This window comes from Triticum dicoccoides, chromosome 3A (assembly GCF_002162155.2).
Source record: "Triticum dicoccoides isolate Atlit2015 ecotype Zavitan chromosome 3A, WEW_v2.0, whole genome shotgun sequence".
NCBI lineage: Eukaryota > Viridiplantae > Streptophyta > Magnoliopsida > Poales > Poaceae > Triticum > Triticum dicoccoides.
This window is the reverse complement of record NC_041384.1, coordinates 572072951-572091911: the sequence shown is the minus strand read 5'-3', so window position 1 is coordinate 572091911 and position 18961 is coordinate 572072951.

Below are 18961 nucleotides of genomic sequence, written 5' to 3'. Positions count from 1 at the left end.
ACGTGCCTTACTGCCCCTACTATCACTGGGAAAGGACACCGCAAGATTGAACCCAAAGCTAAACACTTCTCCCATTGCAAGAAAAATCAATCTAGTAGGCCAAACCAAACTGATAATTTGAAGAGACTTGCAAAGATAACCAATCATAGGTAAAGAATTTAGAGAAGATTCAAATATTGTTCATAGATAATCTTGATTATAAACCCACAATTCATCGGTCTCAACAAACACACCGCAAAAAGAAGATTACATCGAATAGATCTCCACAAGAGAGGGGGAGAATGTTGTATTGAGATCCAAAAAGAAAGAAGAAGCCATCTAGCTAATAACTATGGACCCGAAGGTCTGAGGTAAACTACTCACACTTCATTGGAGAGGCTATGGTGTTGATGTAGAAGCCCTCCGTGATGGATGCCCCCTCCGGCTGAGCTCCGAAACAGGCCCCAAGATGGGATCTCGTGGATACAGAAGGTTGCGGCAGTGGAATTAGGTTTTTGGCTCCGTCCCTGATCGTTTGAGGGTACGTAGGTATATATAGGAGGAAGGAGTATGTCAGTGGAGCAACATGGGGCCCACGATGGTGGAGGGCGCGCTTGAGAGGGGGGGGGGGGTAGGCGCGCCCCCTACCTCATGGCTTCCTCCTTTATTTCTTGACGTAGGGTCCAAGTCTCCTGGATCATGTTCGTTCCGAAAATCACGTTTCCGAAGGTTTCATTCCGTTTGGACTCCGTTTGATATTCCTTTTCTACAGAACTCTGAAATAGGCAAAAAACAGCAATTCTGGGCTGGGCCTCCGGTTAATAGGTTAGTCCCAAAAATAATATAAAAGTGGATAATAACGCCCAATAACATCCAAAACAGTAGATAATACAGCATGGAGCAATCAAAAATTATAGATACGTTGGAGACGTATCAAGCATCCCCAAGCTTAATTCCTGCTCGTCCTCGAGTAGGTAAATGATAAAAAAAGATAATTTTTGATGTGGAGGGCTGCTTGGCATAATTTCAATGTAATTCTTCTTAATTGTGGTATGAATATTCAGATCCGAAAGATTCAAGATAAAAGTTCATATTGACATAAAAATAATAATACTTCAAGCATACTAACTAAGAAATTATGTCTTCTCAAAATAACATGGCCAAAGAAAGTTCATCCCTACAAAATCATATAGTTTAGTCATGCTCCATTTTCGTCACACAAGAATGCTCTCATCATGCACAACCCCGATGACAAGCCAAGCAATCGTTTCATACTTTAGTAATCTCAAACCTATAAACTTTCACGCAATATATGAGCGCGAGCCATGGACATAGCACTATGGGTGGAATAGAATATGATGATGGGGGTTATATGGAGAAAAAAAAGAGAAAGTCTCACATCAATGAGGCTAATCAATGGGCTATGGAGATGCCCATCGATTGATGTTAATGCAAGGAGTAGGAATTGCCATGCAACGGATGCACTAGAGCTATAAATGTATGAAAGCTCAACAGAAGAAACTAAGTGGGTGTGCATCCAACTTGCTTGCTCATGAAGACCTAGGGCGCTTGAGGAGGCCCATTGTTAGAATATACAAGCCAAGTTCTATAATGAAAAATTCCCACTAGTATATGAAAGTGACAAAACAAAAGACTCTATCATGAAGATTATGGTGCTACTTTGAAGCCCAAGTGTGGCAAAGGATAGTAGCATTGTCCCTTCTCTCTTTTTCTCTCTTTTTTGGGCCTTCTTTTCTTTTCTTTTTATGGCCTTTCTTCCCCCTTTTTTTTAATTCCTCACTTGGGGGGGACAATGCTCTAGAAAATGATGATCATCACACTTCTATTTATTTACAACTCAATGATTACAACTCGATGCTAGAACAAAAGATGACTCTATATGAATGCCTCCGGGATATGCAATGAACCAAGAGTGACATGTATGAAAGAATTATGAATGGTGGCTTTGCCACAAATACTATGTCAACTACATGATCATGCTAAGCAATATGACAATGATGAATGTGTCATGATAAACGTAATGGTGGAAAGTTGCATGGCAATATATCTCGAAATGGCTATGGAAATGCCATAATAGGTAGGTATGGTGGCTGTTTTGAGGAAGATATAAGGAGGTTTATGTGTGAAAGAGTGTATCATATCACGGGGTTTGGATGCACCGGCGAAGTTTGCACCAACTCTCAATGTGAGAAAGGGCAATGCACGGTACCGAAGAGGTTAGCAATGATGGAAGGGTGAGAGTGCGTATAATCCATGGACTCAACATTAGTCATAAAGAACTCACTTACTTATTGCAAAAATCTACAAGTCATCAAAAACTAAGCACTACGTGCATGCTCCTAGGGGGATATATTGGTAGAAAAAGACCATCGCTCATCCCCGACCGCCACTCATAAGGAGGACAATCAAAGAACACCTCATGTTTCAAATTTGTTACATAATGTTTACCATACGTGCATGCTACGGGACTTGCAAACTTCAACACAAACATTTCTCAAATTTACAACTACTCAACTAGCATGAGTTTGATATTATTACCTCCATATCTCAAAACAATCATCAAGCATCAAACTTCTCTTAGTATTCAAAACACTCATAAGAATTTTTTTACTAATCTTGAATACCTAGCATATTAAGATTATTTAAGCAAATTACCATGCTATTTAAGACTCTCAAAATAATCTAAGTGAAGCATGAGAGATCAATAGATTCTATAAAACAAATCCACCACCGTGCTCTAAAAGATATAAGTGAAGTACTAGAGCAAAACTATATAACTCAAAAGATATAAGTCAAGCACATAGAGTATTCTAACAAATTCCAAATCATGTATGGCTCTCTCAAAAGGTGTGTATAGCAAGGATTATTGTGGTAAACTAAAAAGAAAAGACTCAAATCATACAAGACGCTCCAAGCAAAACACATATCATGTGGTGAATAAAAATATAGCTCCAAGTAAAGTTACCAATGGAAGTAGACGAAAGAGGGGGTGCCTTCCGGGGCATCCCCAAGCTTTGGCTTTTAGGTGTCCTTAGATTATCTTGGGGGTGCCATGGGAATCCCCAAACTTAAGCTCTTGCCACTCCTTGTTCCATAATCCATCAAATCTTTATCCAAAACTTGAAAACTTCACAACACAAAACTTAAAGTAGAAAATCTCATGAGCTCCGTTAGCGAAAGAAAACAAAAGATCACTTCAAGATACTTTGATGAACTCATTCTTTATTTATATTGGTGTTAAACCTACTGTATTCCAACTTCTCTATGGTTTATAAACTATTTTACTAGCCATAGATTCATCAAAATAAGCAAACAACACACGAAAAATAGAATCTGTCAAAAACAGAACAGTCTGTGATAATCTGTAACTAGCGCAAGATCTGGAACCCTAAAAATTCTAAAATAAATTGCTGGACGTGAGGAATTTATCTATTAATAATATGCAAAAAGAATTAACTAAATATCACTTTCCAAATAAAAATGGCAGCAGTTCTCGTGAGCGCTAAAGTTTCTGTTTTTTATAGCAAGATATCAAGACTTTCCCCAAGTCTTTCCAACGGTTCTACCTGGCACAAACACTAATTAAACACAAAGAACACAACCAAAACAGAGGCTAGGTAAATTATTTATTACTAAACAGGAGCAAAAAGCAAGGAATAAAAATAAAATTGGGTTTCCTCCCAACAAGCGCTATCGTTTAACGCCCCTAGCTAGGCATAAAAAGCAAGGATATATCTAAGTATTGCCACCTTTGGTTTTCAACTTTTTAGTGGAATTAAGCTCGAATCCGGGAGGTTCTTTATGTTTCCCTTCATATTCTAAAATTTTTAGATCTAAATAATCCAACCGTTTATTGCAAAGAGTAATCAACATATTCATGCGGTGAATATTTTTGCTAACGTTCTTAAGAGGTTCAAGAGACTTCTGTAAAATCTTAGTAACTTCACAATTTTTTACAAAAACTTGTGTCTCTTCCTGGGTAGGATGAGGCCCCTTTTGTTAAGGTAGTGTTCCCACTATACCTTCTATAATTTCAAGCGCAATATGGGGATCAATTTCAATAAAATTGCCTTTGGCAACGCAATCCAAGAATTGTCTATGAGACATATTTAATCCAACATAGAAATTGCGAAGAAAAATTCTCAGGTTCACTTCAAAGGTACAATTACGATAAGACTCCATTATCCTCAACCATGCATCTTTTAAGTTTTCTCCTTGTCTTTGTTTGAAGTGAAAGACTTCAAACTCAGGGGACAACAGAGTGGATAAGGGACTAGCCATAGCGACAAGCAAGCAATCCAACACACAAGCAAACAAAAAGCAAGCGGGCAAAAAGAGGCAAATAGAGAAAGAGAGGGAGGATAGAGAGAGAGAGGGCGAATAAAACGGCAAAGGTGAAGTGGGGGAGAGGAAAACGAGAGGCAAATGACAAATAATGTAATGCGGGAGATAAGGGTTGTGATGGGTACTTGGTATGTTGACTTTTGCGTAGACTCCCCGGCAACGGCGCCAAAAATCTTCTTGCTACCTCTTGAGCACTGTGTTGGATTTCCTTGAAGAGGAAAGGATGATGCGGCAAAGTAGCGTAAGTATTTCCCTCAGTTTTTGAGAACCAAGGTATCAATCCAGTACGAGGCTACGCGCGAGTCCCTCGTACCTGCACAAAACAAATAACTCCTCGCAACCAACGCGATAAGGGGTTGTCAATCCCTTCAAGGTCACTTACGAGAGTGAGATCTGATAGATATGATAGAGTAATATTTTTGGTATTTTTGTGATAAAGATGCAAAGTAAAATAAAAGCAAAGTAAAAAAGCAAAGGAAATAACTAAGTATTGGAAGATTAATATGATAAAGATAGACCCCGGGGCCATAGGTTTCACTAGTGGCTTCTCTCAAGAGCATAAGTATTTTACGATGGGTGAACGAATTACTGTTGAGCAATTGACAGAATTGAGCATAGTTATGAGAATATCTAGGTATGATCATGTATATAGACATCATGTCCGAGAGAAGTAGAACGACTCCTACCTGCATCTACTACTATTACTCCACTCATCGACCGCTATCCAGCATGCATCTAGAGTATTAAGTTCATGAAAACAGAGTAACGCCTTAAGCAAGATGACATGATGTAGAGGGATAAATTCATGCAATATGATAAAAAAAACCCATCTTGTTATCCTTGGTGGCAACAATACAATACGTGCCTTGCTGCCCCTACTGTCACTAGGAAAGGACACCGCAAGATTGAACCCAAAGCTAAACACTTCTCCCATTGCAAGAAAGATCAATCTAGTAGGCTAAACCAAACTGATAATTCGAAGAGACTTGCAAAGATAATCAATCATACATAAAAGAATTCAGAGAAGATTCAAATATTGTTCATAGATAATCTTGATCATAAACCCACAATTCATCGATCTCAACAAACACACCGCAAAAAGAAGATTACATCGAATAGATCTCCACAAGAGAGGGGGAGAATGTTGTATTGAGATCCAAAAAGAAAGAAGAAGCCATCTAGCTAATAACTATGGACCCGAAGGTCTGAGGTAAACTACTCACACTTCATCGGAGAGGCTATGGTGTTGATGTAGAAGCCCTACGTGATGCATGCCCCCTCCGACGAAGCTCTGGAACAGGCCCCAAGATGGGATCTCGTGGATACAGAAGGTTGTGGCAGTGGAATTAGGTTTTTGGCTCCATCCCTGATCGTTTGAGGGTACGTAGGTATATATAGGAGGAAAGAGTACGTCGGTGGAGAAACAGGGGGGCCACGTGGGTGGAGGGCGCTCCTGGGGGGGTGAAGGAAATATGCCCTAGAGGCAATAATAAAGTTATTATTTATTTCCTTATATCATGATAAATGTTTATTATTCATGCTAGAATTGTATTAACCGGAAACATAATACATGTGTGAATACATAGACAAACAGAGTGTCACTAGTATGCCTCTAATTGACTAGCTCGTTAATCAAAGATGGTTATGTTTCCTAACCATGGACAAAGAGTTGTTATTTGATTAACGGGATCACATCATTAGGTGAATGATCTGATTGACATGACCCATTCCATTAGCTTAGCACCCGATCGTTTAGTATGTTGCTATTGCTTTCTTCATGACTTATACATGTTCCTATGACTATGAGATTATGCAACTCCCGTTTGCCGGAGGAACACTTTGTGTGCTACCAAACGTCACAACGTAACTGGGTGATTATAAAGGTGCTCTACAGGTGTCTCCAAAGGTACATGTTGGGTTGGCGTATTTCGAGATTAGAATTTGTCACTCCGATTGTCGGAGAGGTATCTCTGGGCCCTCTCGGTAATGCACATCACATAAGCCTTGCAAGCATTGCAACTAATGAGTTAGTTGTGAGATGATGTATTACGGAACGAGTAAAGAGACTTGCCGGTAACGAGGTTGAACTAGGTATTGAGATACCGACGATCGAATCTCGGGCAAGTAACATACCGATGACAAAGGGAACAACGTATGTTGTTATGCGGTCTGACCGATAAAAGATCTTCGTAGAATATGTAGGAGCCAATATGAGCATCCAGGTTCCGCTATTGGTTATTGACCGGAGACGTGTCTCGGTCATGTCTACATTGTTCTCGAACCCGTAGGGTCCGCATGCTTAAGGTTTCGATGACAGTTATATTATGAGTTTATGCATTTTGATGTAACGAAGTTTGTTCGGAGTCCCGGATGTGATCACGGACATGACGAGGAGTCTCGAAATGGTTGAGACATAAAGATTGATATATTGGAAGCCTATATTTGGATATTGGAAGTGTTCCGGGTGAAATCGGGATTTTACCGGAGTACCGGGAGGTTACCGGACCCCCCCGGGAGGTATATGGGCCTTAGTGGGCTTTAGTGGAAGAGAGGAGAGGTGGCCAGGGCTGGGCCGCGCGCCCCTCCCCCCTAGTCCGAATAGGATAAGGAGAGGGGGGCGGCGCCCCCCTTCCTTCTCTCTCTCCTCTTTCCCCCTCCCGAATCCTATTCCAACTAGGAAAGGGGGGGAATCCTACTCCCGGTGGGAGTAGGACTCCTCCTGGCGCGCCCTCCTCCTGGCCGGCCGCACCCCCCCTCTGATCCTTTATATACGGGGGCAGGGGGCACCCCTAGACACACAAGTTGATCCACATGATCATATTCTTAACCGTGTGCGGTGCCCCCTTCCACCATAGTCCTCGATAATATTGTAGCGGTGCTTAGGCGAAGCCTTGCGACGGTAGTACATCAAGATCGTCACCACGCCGTCGTGCTGACGGAACTCTTCCTCGACACTTTGCTGGATCGGAGTCCGGGGATCGTCATCGAGCTGGACGTGTGCTAGAACTCGGAGGTGCCGTAGTTTCGGTGCTTGATCGGTTGGGCCGTGAAGACGTACGACTACATCAACCGCGTTGTGCTAACGCTTCTGCTGTCGGTCTACAAGGGTACGTAGATCACACTCTCCCCTCTCGTTGCTATGCATCACCATGATCTTGCGTGTGCGTAGGAAATTATTTGAAATTACTACGTTCCCCAACAGTGGCATCCGAGCCTAGGTTTTATGTGTTGATGTTATATGCACGAGTAGAACATGAGTGAGTTGTGGGTGATATAAGTCATACTGCTTACCAGCATGTCATACTTTGGTTCGGCGGTATTGTTTGACGAAGCGGCCCGGACCGACATTACGCGTACGCTTACGCGAGACCGGTTCTCCCGACGTGCTTTGCACAAAGGTGGCTAGCGGGTGACAGTTTCTCCAACTTTAGTTGAACCGAGTGTGGCTACGCCCGGTCCTTGCGAAGGTTAAAACAGCACCAACTTGACAAACTATCGTTGTGGTTTTGATGTGTAGGTAAGATTGGTTCTTGCTTAAGCCCATAGCAGCCACATAAAACTTGCAACAACAAAGTAGAGGACGTCTAACTTGTTTTTGCAGGGCATGTTGTGATGTGATATGGTCAAGACATGATGCTAAATTTTATTGTATGAGATGATCATGTTTTGTAACCGAGTTATCGGCAACTGGCAGGAGCCATATGGTTGTCGCTTTATTGTATGCAATGCAATCGTGCTGTAATGCTTTACTTTATCACTAAGCGGTAGCGATAGTCGTGGAAGCATAAGATTGGCGAGACGACAATGATGCTACGATGGAGATCAAGGTGTCGCGCCGGTGACGATGGTGATCACGACGGTGCTTCAAAGATGGAGATCACAAGCACAAGATGATGATGGCCATATCATATCACTTATATTGATTGCATGTGATGTTTATCTTTTATGCATCTTATCTTGCTTTGATTGACGGTAGCATTATAAGATGATCTCTCACTAATTATCAAGAAGTGTTCTCCCTGAGTATGCACCGCTGCGAAAGTTCTTCATGCTGAGACACCACGTGATGATCGGGTGTGATAGGCTCTATGTTCAAATACAACGGATGCAAAACAGTTGCACATGCGGAATACTCAGGTTATACTTGACGAGTCAAGCATATACAGATATGGCCTCGGAACACGGAGACCGAAAGGTCGAGCGTGAATCATATAGTAAATATGATCAACATAGTGATGTTCACCAATGAAACTACTCCATCTCACGTGATGATCGGACATGGTTTAGTTGATTTGGATCACGTAATCACTTAGAGGATTAGAGGGATGTCTATCTAAGTGGGAGTTCTTTAAGTAATATGATTAATTGAACCTAAATTTATCATGAACTTAGTACCTGATAGTATCTTGCTTATTTATGTTTGATTGTAGATAGATGGCCCGTGCTGTTGTTCCGTTGAATTTTAATGCGTTCCTTGAGAAAGCAAAGTTGAAAGATGATGGTAGCAATTACACGGACTGGGTCCGTAACTTGAGGATTATCCTCATTGCTGCATAGAAGAATTACGTCCTGGAAGCACCGCTGGGTGCCAGGCCTGCTGCTGGAGCAACACCAGATGTTATGAACGTCTGGCAGAGCAAAGCTGATGACTACTCGATAGTTCAGTGTGCCATGCTTTACAGCTTAGAATCGGGACTTCAACGACGTTTTGAACGTCATGGAGCATATGAGATGTTCCAGGAGTTGAAGTTAATATTTCAAGCAAATGCCCGGATTGAGAGATATGAAGTCTCCAATAAGTTCTATAGCTGCAAGATGGAGGAGAATAGTTCTGTCAGTGAGCATATACTCAAAATATCTGGGTATAATAATCACTTGATTCAATTGGGAGTTAATCTTCCAGATGATTGCGTCATTAACATAATTCTCCAATCACTGCCACCAAGCTACAAGAGCTTCGTGATGAACTATAATATGCAAGGGATGAATAAGACTATTCCCGAGCTCTTCGCAATGCTGAAAGCTGCGGAGGTAGAAATCAAGAAGGAGCATCAAGTGTTGATGGTCAACAAGACCACTAGTTTCAAGAAAAAGGGCAAAGGGAAGAAGAAGGGGAACTTCAAAAAGAACAACAAGCAAGTTGCTACTCAAGAGAAGAAACCCAAACCTGGACCTAAGCCTGAAACTGAGTGCTTCTACTGCAAGCAGACTGGTCACTGGAAGCGGAACTGCCCCAAGTATTTGGCGGATAAGAAGGATGGCAAGGTGAACAAAGGTATATGTGATATACATGTTATTGATGTGTACCTTACTAATGCTCGCAGTAGCACCTGGGTATTTGATACTGGTTCTGTTGCTAACATTTGCAACTCGAAACAGGGACTACGGATTAAGCAAAGATTGGCTAAGGACGAGGTGACGATGCGCGTGGGAAATGGTTCCAAAGTCGATGTGATCGCAGACGGCACGCTACCTCTACATCTACCTTCGGGATTAGTATTAGACCTAAATAATTGTTATTTGGTGCCAGCGTTACGCATGAACATTGTATCTGGATCTTGTTTGATGCGAGATGGTTATTCATTTAAATCAGAGAATAATGGTTGTTCTATTTACATGAGTAATATCTTTTATGGTCATGCACCCTTAAAGAGTGGTATATTCTTATTAAATCTCGATAGTAGTGACACACATATTCATAGTGTTGAAGCCAAAAGATGCAGAGTTGATAATGATAGTGCAACTTATTTGTGGCACTGCTGTTTGGGTCATATCGGTATAAAGCGCATGAAGAAACTCCATACTGATGGACTTTTGGAACCACTTGATTATGAATCACTTGGTACTTGCGAACCGTGCCTTATGGGTAAGATGACAAAAACACCGTTCTCCGGTACTATGGAGAGAGCAACAGATTTGTTGGAAATCATACATACAGATGTATGTGGTCCGATGAATGTTGAGGCTCGTGGCGGATATCGCTATTTTCTCACCTTCACAGATGACTTAAGCAGATATGCGTATATCTACTTAATGAAACACAAGTATGAAACATTTGAAAAGTTCAAAGAATTTTAGAGTGAAGTTGAAAATCATCGTAACAAGAAAATAAAATTCCTACGATCTGATCGTGGAGGAGAATATTTGAGTTACGAGTTTGGTGTACATTTGAAACAATGTGGAATAGTTTCGCAACTCACGCCACCCGGAACACCACAGCGTAATGGTGTATCCGAACGTCGTAATCGTACTTTACTAGATATGGTGCGATCTATGATGTCTCTTACTGATTTACCGCTATCGTTTTGGGGATACGCTCTAGAGACGGCCGCATTCACGTTAAATAGGGCACCATCAAAATCCATTGAGACGACGCCTTATGAACTGTGGTTTGGCAAGAAACCAAAGTTGTCGTTTCTGAAAGTTTGGGGCTGCGATGCTTATGTGAAAAAGCTTCAACCTGATAAGCTCGAACCCAAATCGGAGAAATGTGTCTTCATAGGATATCCAAAGGAAACTATTGGATACACCTTCTATCACAGATCCGAAGGCAAGACTTTTGTTGCCAAATTCAGAAACTTTCTGGAGAAGGAGTTTCTCTCGAAAGAAGTGAGTGGGAGGAAAGTAGAACTTGATGAGGTAACTGTACCTACTCCCTTATTGGGAAGTAGTACATCACAGAAACCTGTTTCTACGACACCTACACCAATTAGTGAGGAAGCTAATGATAATGATCATGAAACTTCAGAACAAGATACTACTGAACCTCGTAGATCAACCAGAGTGAGATCCGCGCTAGAGTGGTATGGTAATCCTGTTCTGGAAGTCATGCTACTAGATCATGATGAACCTACGAACTATGAAGAAGCGATGGTGAGCCCAGATTCTGCAAAATGGCTTGAAGCCATGAAATCTGAGATGGGATCCATGTATGAGAACAAAGTATGGACTTTGGTTGACTTGCGCAATGATCGGCAAGCAATTGATAATAAATGGATCTTCAAGAAGAAGATGACGCTGACGGTAATATTATTGTCTACAAAGCTCGACTTGTGGCAAAAAGGTTTTCGGCAAGTTCAAGGGATTGACTACGATGAGACCTTCTCACTCGTAGCGATGCTTAAGTCTGTCCGAATCATGTTAGCAATTGCCGCATTTTATGATTATGAAATTTGGCAGATGGATGTAAAACTGCATTCCTGAATGGATTTCTGGAAGAAGAGTTGTATATGATGCAACTAGAAGGTTTTATCGATCCAAAGGGAGCTAACAAAGTGTGCAAGCTCCAGCGATCCATTTATGGACTGGTGCAAGCCTCTTGGAGTTGGAATACACGCTTTGATAGTGTGATCAAAGCATTTGGTTTTATATAGACTTTTGGAGAAGCCTGTATTTACAAGAAAGTGAGTGGGAGCTCTTTAGCATTTCTGATATTATATGTGGATGCCATATTACTAATTGGAAATGATATAGAATTTCTGGATAGCATAAAGGGATACTTGAATAAGAGTTTTTCCATGAAAGACCTCGGTGAAGCTGCTTACATATTAGGCATTAAGATCTATAGAGATAGATCAAGACGCTTAATTGGACTTTCAAAAAGCACATACCTTGACAAAGTTTTGAAGAAGTTCAAAATGGATCAAGCAAAGAAAGGGTTCTTGCCTGTGTTACAAGGTGTGAAGTTGAGTAAGACTCAATGCCCGACCACTGCAGAAGATAGAGAGAAAATGAAAGATGTTCCCTATGCTTCAGCCATAGGCTCTATCATGTATGCAATGCTGTGTACCAGACCTGATGTGTGCCTTGCTATAAGTCTAGCAGGGAGGTACCAAAGTAATCCAGGAGTGGATCACTGGACAGCGGTCAAGAACATCCTGAAATACCTAAAAAGGACTAAGGATATGTTTCTCGTTTATGGAGGTGACAAAGAGCTCATCGTAAATGGTTACGTTGATGCGAGCTTTGACACTGATCCGGACGATTCTAAATCGCAAACCGGATACGTGTTTACATTAAACGGTGGAGCTGTCAGTTGGTGCAGTTCTAAACAAAGCGTTGTGGCAGGATCTACGTGTGAAGCAGAATACATAGCTGCTTCGGAAGCAGCAAATGAAGGAGTCTGGATGAAGGAGTTCATATCCGATCTAGGTGTCATACCTAGTGCATCGGGTCCAATGAAAATCTTTTGTGACAATACTGGTGCAATTGCCTTGGCAAAGGAATCCAAATTTCACAAGAGAACCAAGCACATCAAGAGATGCTTCAATTCCATCCGGGATCTAGTCCAGGTGGGAGACATAGAGATTTGCAAGATACATACGGATCTAAATGTAGCAGACCTGTTGACTAAGCCTCTTCCATGAGCAAAACATGATCAGCACCAAGGCTCCATGGGTGTTAGAATCATTACTGTGTAATCTAGATTATTGACTCTAGTGCAAGTGGGAGACTGAAGGAAATATGCCCTAGAGGCAATAATAAAGTTATTATTTATTTCCTTATATCATGATAAATGTTTATTATTCATGCTAGAATTGTATTAACCGGAAACATAATACATGTGTGAATACATAGACAAACAGAGTGTCACTAGTATGCCTCTACTTGACTAGCTCGTTAATCAAAGATGGTTATGTTTCCTAACCATGGACAAAGAGTTGTTATTTGATTAACGGGATCACATCATTAGGTGAATGATCTGATTGACATGACCCATTCCATTAGCTTAGCACCCGATCGTTTAGTATGTTGCTATTGCTTTCTTCATGACTTATACATGTTCCTATGACTATGAGATTATGCAACTCCCGTTTGCCGGAGGAACACTTAGTGTGCTACCAAATGTCACAACGTAACTGGGTGATTATAAAGGTGCTCTACAGGTGTCTCCAAAGGTACATGTTGGGTTGGCGTATTTCGAGATTAGGATTTGTCACTCCGATTGTCGGAGAGGTATCTCTGGGCCCTCTCGGTAATGCACATCACATAAGCCTTGCAAGCATTGCAACTAATGAGTTAGTTGTGATATGATGTATTACGGAACGAGTAAAGAGACTTGCCGGTAACGAGATTGAACTAGGTATTGAGATACCGATGATCGAATCTCGGGCAAGTAACATACCGATGACAAAGGGAACAACATATGTTGTTATGCGGTCTGACCGATAAAAGATCTTCGTAGAATATGTAGGAGCCAATATGAGCATCCAGGTTCCGCTATTGGTTATTGACCGGATACGTGTCTCGGTCATGTCTACATTGTTCTCGAACCCGTAGGGTCCGCACGCTTAAGGTTTCGATGACAGTTATATTATGAGTTTATGCATTTTGATGTACTGAAGTTTGTTTGGAGTCCCGGATATGATCACGGACATGACGAGGAGTCTCGAAATGGTCGAGACATAAAGATTGATATATTGGAAGCCTATATTTGGATATCGGAAGTGTTCCGGGTGAAATCAGGATTTTACCGGAGTACCGGGAGGTTACCGGACCCCCCCGGGAGGTATATGGGCCTTAGTGGGCTTTAGTGGAAGAGAGGAGAGGTGGCCAGGGCTGGGCCGTGCACCCCTCCCCCCTAGTCCGAATAGGATAAGGAGAGGGGGGCGGCGCCCCCCCTTCCTTCTCTCTCTCCTCTTTCCCCCTCCTGAATCCTATTCCAACTAGGAAAGGGGGGGGATCCTACTCCTGGTGGGAGTAGGACTCCTCCTGGCGCGCCCTCCTCCTGGCCGGCCGCACCCTTCCTTTGATCCTTTATATACGGGGGCAGGGGGCACCCCTAGACACACAAGTTGATCCACGTGATCATATTCTTAACCGTGTGCGGTGCCCCCTTCCACCATAGTCCTCGATAATATTGTAGTGGTGCTTAGGCGAAGCCCTGCGACGGTAGTACATCAAGATCATCACCACGCCGTCGTGCTGATGGAACTCTTCCCCGACACTTTGTTGGATCGGAGTCCGGGGATCGTCATCGAGCTGAACGTGTGCTAGAACTCGGAGGTGCCGTAGTTTCGGTGCTTGATCGGTCGGGCCGTGAAGACGTACGACTACATCAACCGCGTTGTGCTAACGCTTCCGCTGTCGGTCTACAAGGCTACGTAGATCACACTCTCCCCTCTCGTTGCTATGCATCACCATGATCTTGCGTGTGCGTAGTAAATTTTTTGAAATTACTACGTTCCCGAACAGGGGGGTAGGCGAGCCCCCTACCTCGTGGCTTCCTCCTTTATTTCTTGACGTAGGGTCCAAGTCTCCTGGATCGTGTTTGTTCCGAAAATCACGTTCCCGAAGGTTTCATTCTGTTTGGACTCTGTTTGATATTCCTTTTCTGCGAAACTCTGAAATAGGCAAAAAACAACAATTCTGGGCTGGGCCTCCGGTTAGTAGGTTAGTCCCAAAAATAATATAAAAGTGGATAATAAAGCCCAATAATGTCCAAAACAGTAGATAATATAGAATGGAGCAATCAAAAATTATAGATACGTTGGAGACGTATCAAAGATTCTATAGTGATCCACTGGAATCGGCCTCGGGTGACGCCTCCCTAGTCGTCGAAAGATTTCATCCCTCGCTCGATCGTTAAGGTGGGGTGAAAACTGCAATTAGTGCTCTATCTCCAGTGTTGGGTGGGTTCTTAGTAGGGTTAGGATTGAGGGAGACACCCGTTGCGGCGGCGTCGCGTCTGAATAAGTTTCGTCGGACTCCGTTCACGGTCAGGCGAAGTTCTTGCCTTCGTTAGGAGCCAAAGAGGTAGGGGGTCCTAGATGTCATCAAGGTCGCGGGCTATGGTGTCAGGAGGTCATCCGACACTGGTCAGGTTGGACCTCAGATGGTTGGCTTCCTCCTCCATGTCGGTATGATTTTCTGATGTTGTTCTTCCTCTTTCTTTGTATTGTTGTTAGAGGGATGTCCTGATTTGACCGGGTGGTTGTCCCGGCCGTGGCGCCGAAACTAGATTTTAGTAATCTTCAATCTAGAAGGGACACATATAGCGGTACTCAAAGCCATAGATGGCGAAGGCTGGTGCAGGTGTGTTGGATACATATGTGTGTCCATGTCTTTTCGGCGTCGGAGCGAAAAAAAGGAGCGGTGTGGTGGTGATTATGTCGTGATGGAAGATGTTGGCATGCTTGGATTTGGTTGCCGATTTTTGTGTTGTAGAAGTCTTCTCCCAAGGTTTGGGAATGATGACACAAAACTCCGGAGATCTTCGTATTTTACTGGTTGTGTTAGGGTGTTTGTGTTTTCCTGGTTTATTATGTGTTTGTCAGGGTGTGTTTGTATGGATTAAAGACTCTGTATTTGTTTGTGATTTAATACAAACATACTTCCTAAAAATGATAGTTGGGTGAGCTGATTAAGAAGAGAAGCTGTAACACCCACAATGCGGCTATATCTCCCACATGTCGGGGCACGACTTAGAGGCATAGCCTCATGGTAGGTTTGTCACAAGAGGGTAATCTTCACACAATCCCATGTACCAAATAAGAAATGGATAAAGAGTTGGCTTACAATCGCCACTTCACACAAATACAAGTTTAACATACATCATCCAGAATACAATCAAGGTCCGACTACGGAACCAAAGTAAAAGAAGACAACCCCAAAAGCTAGATCCCCGATCGTCCCAACTGGGCTCCACTACTGATCATCCGGAAGACACAAAACAACGACTAAGATCTTCATCGAGCTCCCACTTGAGCTCGGTTGCATCACCTGCACTGCCATCATCGGCACCTACAACTGTTTGGAAGGATCTGTGAGTCACGAGGACTCAACAATCTCACACCCGCGAGATCAAGACTATTTAAGCTTAAGGGTAGGATAGGGTAATGAGGTGGAGCTGCAGCAAGCACTAAGCATATATGGTGGCTAACATACGCAAATAAGAGCGAGAAGAGAAGCAACGCAGCGGTCATGAACTAGAAGTGATCAAGAAGTGATCCTGAAACTACTTATGTTCAAGCATAACACAAGAACCGTGTTCACTTCCCGGACTCCGCCGGAAAGAGACCATCACGGCTACACACGAGGTTGATGCATTTTAATTAAGTTAAGTGTCAAGTTCTCTACAATCGGATATTAAACAAATTCACATCTGCCACATAACCGCGAGCACGACTTTCGAAAGTTTATACCCTGCAGAGGTGTCCCAACTTAGCCCAACACAAGCTCTCACGGTCAATGATAGATATTCCTTCTCCCAGGAAGACCCGATTGAAGGAAATATGCCCTAGAGGCAATAATAAAGTTATTATTTATTTCCTTATTTCATCATAAATGTTTATTATTCATGCTAGAATTGTATTAACCGGAAACATAATACATGTGTGAATACATAGACAAACAAAGTGTCACTAGTATGCCTCTACTTGACTAGCTCGTTGATCGAAGATGGTTATGTTTCCTAGCCATAGACATGAGTTGTCATTTGATTAACGGGATCACATCATTAGGAGAATGATGTGATTGACTTGACCCATTCCATTAGCTTAGCACTTGATGGTTTAGTTTGTTGCTATTGCTTTCTTCATAACTTATACATGTTCCTATGACTATGAGATTATGCAACTCCCGTTTACCGAAGGAACACTTTGTGTGCTACCAAACATCACAACGTAACTGGGTGATTATAAAGGTGCTCTATAGGTGTCTCCGAAGGTACTTGTTGGGTTGGCGTATTTCGAGATTAGGATTTGTCACTCCGATTATCGGAGAGGTATCTCTGGGCCCTCTCGGTAATGCACATCACTTAAGCCTTGCAAGAATTGCAACTAATAAGTTAGTTGCAGGATGATGTATTACGGAACGAGTAAAGAGACTTGCCGGTAATGAGATTGAACTAGGTATTGAGATACCGACGATCGAATCTCGGGCAAGTAACATACCGATGACAAAGGGAACAACATATGTTGTTATGCGGTCTGACCGATAAAGATCTTCGTAGAATATGTGGGAGCCAATATGAGCATCCAGGTTCCGCTATTGGTTATTGACCGGAGACGTGTCTCGGTCATGTCTACATAGTTCTCGAACCCGTAGGGTCCGCACGCTTAAGGTTTCGATGACAGTTATATTATGAGTTTATGAGTTTTGATGTACCGAAGGAGTTCGAAGTCCCGGATGAGATCGGGGACATGACGAGGAGTTTCCAAATGGTCGATACGTAAAGATCGATATATTGGACGACTATATTCGGGCATCAGAAAGGTTTCGAGTGATTCGGGTATTTTTCGGAGTACCGGAGAGTTACGGGAATTCGCCGGGGAGTATATGGGCCTTATTGGGCCATACGGGAATAGAGGAGAGAGGCCAAAAGGAAGGAGGCGCGCGCCCCCCCTCTGGTCCGAATTGGACAAGGGGTGCAACCCACTTTTCATTGTTCCTCTCCCCCTCTTTCCTTCTCTCCTACTCCAACAAGGGAAGGAGGAGTCCTACTCCCGGTGGGAGTAGGACTCCCCCCTTGGCGCGCCCTCCTCCTAGGCCGGCCGCCTCCCTCCCTTGCTCCTTTATATACGGGGGTAGGGGGGCACCCCATAGACACAACAGTTGATCATTGATCTCTTAGCCGTGTGCGGTGCCCCCTCCACCATAGTCCTCGATAATATTGTAGTGGTGCTTAGGCGAAGCCCTGCGACAGTAGAACATCAAGATCGTCACCACGCCGTCGTGCTAACGGAACTCTTCCCCGACATTCTGCTGGATCAGAGTCCGGGGATCGTCATCGAGCTGAACGTGTGCTAGAACTCGGAGGTGCCGTAGTTTTGGTGCTTGATCGGTCGGGCCGTGAAGACGTACGACTACATCAACCGCGTTGTGCTAACGCTTCCGCTTTCGGTCTACGAGGGTACGTGGACAACACTCTCCCCTCTCGTTCCTATGCATCACCATGATCTTGCGTGTGCGTAGGAATTTTTTTAAAATTACTACGTTACCCAACAGTGGCATCCGAGCCTAGGTTTTATGCGTTGATGTTGTGCATGAGTAGAACACAAGTGAGTTGTGGGCGATATAAGTCATACTGCTTACCAGCATGTCATATTTTGGTTTGGCGGTATTGTTGGATGAAGCGGCCCAGACCGACATTACGCGTACGCTTACGCGAGACTGGTTCTACCGACGTGCTTTGCACACAGGTGGCTGGCGGGTGTCAGTTTCTCCAACTTTAGTTGAACCGAGTGTGGCTACGCCCGGTCCTTGCGAAGGTTAAAACAACACCAACTTGACAAACTATCGTTGTGGTTTTGATGCGTAGGTAAGAACGGTTCTTGCTAAGCCCGTAGTAGCCACGTAAAACTTGCAACAACAAAGTAGAGGACGTCTAACTTGTTTTTGCAGGGCATGTTGTGATGTGATATGGTCAAGACATGATGCTAAATTTTATTGTATGAGATGATCATGTTTTGTAACCGAGTTATCGGCAACTGGCAGGAGCCATATGGTTGTCGCTTTATTGTATGCAATGCAATTGCGTTGTAATGCGTTACTTTATCACTAAGCGGTAGCGATTGTCGTGGAAGCATAAGATTGGCGAGACGACAACGATGCTACGATGGAGATCAAGGTGTCGCGCCGGTGACGATGGTGATCATGACGGTGCTTCAGAGATGGA